Source organism: Octopus bimaculoides, chromosome 3 (assembly GCF_001194135.2).
Source record: "Octopus bimaculoides isolate UCB-OBI-ISO-001 chromosome 3, ASM119413v2, whole genome shotgun sequence".
NCBI lineage: Eukaryota > Metazoa > Mollusca > Cephalopoda > Octopoda > Octopodidae > Octopus > Octopus bimaculoides.
In genome coordinates this window covers 2,760,922-2,766,810 of record NC_068983.1, presented here as the reverse complement: position 1 = coordinate 2,766,810, position 5,889 = coordinate 2,760,922, and positions in this window count along the sequence as shown.

The following is a 5,889-nucleotide window of genomic DNA, read 5'->3' as shown; positions in this document are numbered from 1 at the left end:
ATATATATATATATATATATATATATATATGTATATATATATATATATATATGTATAACTCTTTAACATGTTTCAGCTTTAAAGCTGTGGTCATGCTAGAGCACCACTGTTGGCTGTGCTACACCTCCATTATTTGAAACCTGGGACTCTTGATAGGATGGAGATTCTGTTTTGTTTTGAAGACTCCTACATCCATGCAGGTCTCTCGGGTATTTTGGAAGGATATTGAAGAGCTGCGGGACCTTGAAACCTAAGCTGCTACAGTATCTGGTCCTGTATTTTGATGACAAATGTGGGATCTTAGGCATTATGCACTGGCTCTCCGTCCTGCTGTTTGTGTAGCTTTCAATGCCAAAGTTTGTTACAAGGCCTTCCAAGATTTTCCAGATGTATATCATTGCATATCTTTTCCGTCTTCGTTCTAGGGAGAAGATTTTTTAAACTCTTTCAGCCTTTCTCCAGTAGTTGAAACGTTGCATTTAAAAGATTTTCTTAGTGTAGCTTCGTTGGATTGCTTCGAGTTCCGCTGTTAATTTTATGCTGTGTGGTGACCATAGTTGGGAGCAATAGTTGAAGCGGCTGAGGGCATGTGTCCTCCAGTCTGTACATTTTATACTAATGTACACATAAGCGTATAAATAAGTATGTATGTAGAATTGGTATTGACAGTTTAATCTTGCAGTGCGTCAGTTATCCAATTTAGTGTTGAGTTTTCCGTGGACTATGATGGCTCGTCGGTGATTTGGAAGTTGACGTAGTAGTCTCCTTAGTCACACGGTGAAAGGAAAGGAAATGATCAGTCAGATCGATAATTCCATTATAGAATTATTAAAACGAACTCCCGAGCTTCTCGCTCAGTCTTCAATCACCATACCCAATGTTTGTACTCCTCTATCTTTTGGATCCTTATTCCATTTGCTGTCCACCCGAAACGCGGTTCTTTTATAAGGACACTGAATGGTTTTGTAAAGTTATCTTTTCTCGAAGAAGAATGACGTTCTTCATTTTGGATTGTTACTTCAGCCAACATATCTTATGCAAAACATTTCTGTTGAAAATGGAATCAAAAATAGAAAAAAAAAAAGATGAAAAAAAAAGTTGTTGAAGTTATATTGATATTTTATTAATTTATATTTTACAAAACATAAAGAAAACTCAGAAAACATATGCCCTCCAACATATAGAAAAAATAAAGAAATAAAAAATAAAAAATAAAGAACAAATAAAAAGAAATAAAAAAACTAATAAAAAAAGAAAGGGAAATGAGAATTTCATTAAGATTAGAGGCTTTTAAATAATTGAAAATTTATTCTGATTTTTTTCACATTTTTAAAAAATTCTTTATTTGTGAAAATATGTGGCAAGAGAAAATGGTTGCTTGTGTGTACTTTAAAAATAGAGAGTTTGTGTGTACTCTAAATAAAGTTTTTATCGTAGTACAGGATTCCATTTAGAAACCAGTTTACATTAAACCCCACCCACCCCGCAACGCACACAGATACATATTCACAGATACATACATACGCTACTGAAATGCATATATGTACTCTCCACCCCCACTCATATATGAAAATATATATATGTATGTAGGAATGTATATATTTATGCGTGTATATACATACATAAATACACATACATACATTCATACATATATATATATATATACATACATACATATATATGTATGTATATGTATATGTATATATACGTGAAAATATACGTTTATATATGCATGTACATACATATACGTTTGGAAGTATACACACACCTGTTTTATATAAGACGATATATGAATAGATAAACAGATATGTAATAAAACAGAGAGAAGGGAAAATGAGAGAGTGAACGATTGAGTGGGAGATTTTATAGGATTTTGAAAGGAAAAGGTGTGTGTGTGTGTGTGTGTGTGTGTGTGTGTGTGTGTGTGTGTGTGTGTGTAATAAAATATAAGTGAAAAGTTGTAGAGAAAAGTAGAGAGCTCGATGTATAATTGTCCTCCTCCAGTTCTTTTAACTCTCGTTTGCTGTTACTTTTCAATGCAAATTCTCCCAACAGATGTAAGGAGATCTTTTGATTAATTAAAACAAATATTGAAACCATTTCTCTGTCGATGAATTCAATTCCTTTCTGTCACATTGTGTATCTTTTATTTATTCCAATTTGTAAATTCAATGGATGATCAGTACCAACGTTAATTGTTAAAGCGAAATTCCACATGCTGTAAGACATATTTTGTAATTCGCTTTGAATAACGATAGCTTGGTAAGTAAAATCTATTTATCTTATTTATAACAAGAAATATGGCCGTCATTGATTAAGCAGGTGAAGTCGGCATAATTATAGGAGAAAATTTTCCAGTAAGTCATTTCTGAGCAGTCTTCTTTGCCAGACATCTGATGCTGATGGCACTGTATATACGTGTGTCTAGGAGAGAAACGAATAAATACGTCTGGCATCGAGGTACGTCAGGATATAAGAAAAGAATGCTTATTAGCCTACGCCTAAAAGACATGAAGGAAGCCCCAAAGGTTAGCGTTTTAGGGATGTGTGACAACTAAAAGCCGGTGGTGCAAAAAACCACACAGCCTGGTAGAGAAGTACTTGAAGAGAAACGCAAGTCTTCACTCGCACTCATCAATGAGGGTCGGAGGAGGTACGATCTTTAGAAGCTCTCGCGTACAGGAGCTCTTTTGTCTCGTGAATGAATTGGTAATTTATCCTCACTGTGAGATACATGAACGGCGAGGGGCAATGGCAAACTGGTTGATGTGTCACCAGAGTTGAATATATGATTGCTGGTAATATGCGTTTTTCTAGAAGCAAAAAGTACAATCCTGGTTATGAAGAACCGAGAAAAAAAAACTTTTCCAGGACAGAACAGGAACACTTAGACAAGATCCCTGACCATACTCACTCAACTGAACGTATGGTAGTCGTTAGAAGGTCCGTTTTCTCTATATGTGATAGCACCAACCATCTGATGGCCTTCTGTTCGTAGTAGAGGCCAAATAAAATGTACCAAGCAGTACCTTGACTTAGCAGTAATTTCGAACCTCTAAATAACACATGAATCCATCTAAAGATTTCCATAAGGTCAATTATTATAATTTGGTCGTTGTCCGAAGTGCAGCCGACTTAGGATGTTTTCGATGGTGGATCGTTTTAATGTACAGCAGTGTGTGCCATTGGAGCAGACAAAACGATCATTACTGAAATGGTTTCCAAATAGATGCTGAGTAAGTGAAGAGAGTACTCTTTTAGGCCAGTGTCCTGTTCCGGCCAGAACACCAAGTGAATAAGAACTGGGAAGATGGATATTATTTTGCAGAATTGATAATATCACTAGGAAATTGCCTGGGAGGAAGTTTTCCTGGAAATGATGTTCAGAAGTAACTAATGTATATATTGCTTCTGTCATTTATAATTATCTGGACATCGTATCTTGTCCTATAGATTGGGACATCTGCTCTTTCTCTGTTTGCAGAATAGACAAAATCCATTTTTCTGAAGGTACGTTTGCTGTCAACATTTTGGCGCGAGCGACGAAGCGGAAATATGCCCGTAGTTGCGACATCTTGAGAAATTGTAGGATGATCAGCAGGTGCTATTGTCATTTGTCAGGCACTTACTTCCCTAATCTTGTCTTTAACAAAGCAGCAGTTTTAACTCAAAGTCCATGGTCGAGTGATTAGAGTCTGGTATGTTGTCAAGTGATCACAGTTCACTGCCAGTCGAGTAATGCATACGGTATTCAACACTTGGATTCTATAGATTATAGTGGAAGACGGCGAAGAGGACGTTTCCACGCGGTGATGCGTTTATATTGAAAAGGACTTGTAAACCTTAGTATCGGGGTAATTTCTTGAAATCCCTGAAATATTGGTTTTTAATTTCGGCATAAGACTAACATTTTTGTGGGAGTGAGTAAGTCGATTAGATCGACCACAGCGCACAACTGGTACTTGTTTCATAAACTCCGAAAGGATGAAAGGTAAAGTTGACCTCAGCTGGAATTGAACTCAGAACGTAAATAACCGGAAGAAATGCCGCTAAACATTCTGTCCGGTTTGCTAAAAGACTCTGAAACATTCGTGATAGTTTGGAATAGATTCTACACGTATGGAAATGACGTCAGCCGAATAGTCGTATATCTATGAGCAGAACGACGAAAACCGTTCTGGACGAGTCTGCAGCCAGTGTTCGTGTATTGCTGACTTGCGGAATCATGTCTCACAGCTGTTTCTGTGTGTTAAAAACGGATTCCATTCTCTTCTCGGCTCACCAACCGACTCTACACGTATGACGTCAGCCGAATAGTCGTATGTCTACTTTGCATCTTTTACAACCTCCTTGCTTCCTGAAATTCACCAACACTACACCTAATATCCCCACCCCCTCCATACGCATGCACACATGTATATCATGACTCATACACTGTTCGCTTTCCTGACTTTTGTACATAATTCTATGTACTGTACGTGCACCTTTGATGAGCTGTAGTGCACCTGAACACTATACACAATGCTTCCCTTATTATTATTATTGTAGAACGATAGAAACCGTTCTGGAAAAGGCCGCGGTCAGTGTTCGCGTATATTTAGCTTGCGGAGTCATGTCTCACAGACGTTTCTGAGTGTAAAATGGATTCAGCTCTCTACTCGACTCACCAAGAGATTTGTCTCACCAGTATGAATGTAATAGAATATGCGACATGCCACTAACACAGACACAACATTGATAATGTAACATGATGTGTTACATGGTTGGATCTGATTAAGTTCACATTCTGTCCTTTTTGCCAAAAGAAAAACGTATTCTATAGCTTCGTATTAAAAGTACTAATTCCTCACAAAAAAGACAGGATGGTTATATCTGAACTTCCTTTGATCAGAGCTGTACTTGCTGAAGACAGACTGTAACGTTTTCTTTGGGTCCAATTTAAACCGCCTTTAAGAGTTTTCTCCCTTGATAAATAATTGCTTCCCTTTACATGGCAATTTGGTGCTGGTCTTGGGGAGAAAATATTGGGTTGGTGCATAATTAATGCGGCTTTTTTTCAAAAAATTTTATTCAACAAAAACAACTTTAAATGACGGTCTGACCGCCTTCCAAGCAAATGCGAAGCAATAATTGAAGTAGATGCACCGGAATAATCATTTAAAGATGTTTTTGTTACATGTTGTTATTGTTTTTATAGAATAGAATTTATTGAAAAAAAGGCCGCAAAAATTATGCACCAAACCAATACATACGAAGAAAATAACTGGAGGTTGGCAGCGGGGGAAAAAGGAAAAAAAAAGAAAGAAAGAAAGAAAGAAAGAAATCGCAGCGTGGTTTGTTGAAAAGGTCAAAGGCGAAGAAATAAGGTAAGTGGATGGGGTGGGTAGAGCGAACGGTAAAGAATCTTCATAAAGATATATATACAAGAACATTTACACCGACATGTGTGTATATTTATATACGTACTAGACTGGCGTGTGTCTGCACTTATATAGGCACTATACAGACGTGAATGTGTGTTTATATACAGAGATAACATTGTATATAGGTGTTTAGAATGTAGATAGTTAAATATGACAATAGTACACAGTCCAGCTCCCCAGACACACACATACATATGTGTATATATATATATATATATATATACATATGTGTATATATATATATATATATTGTATAAAAGATCGTGGGTAAGGCCAAAACAATGCGAAGTAAATGTAACGTAAGTCATAAGAAAACAGATATGTGAATTAATGTAGACTTACCTTGTATTCAATATTTCGGGGTTATCACCCCGTTCTCAAGAAATTGACAAATGTTGCCGATGTGCACGCACACACACGCACGCACGCACACACACACGCACATACACACACACAGACACACACA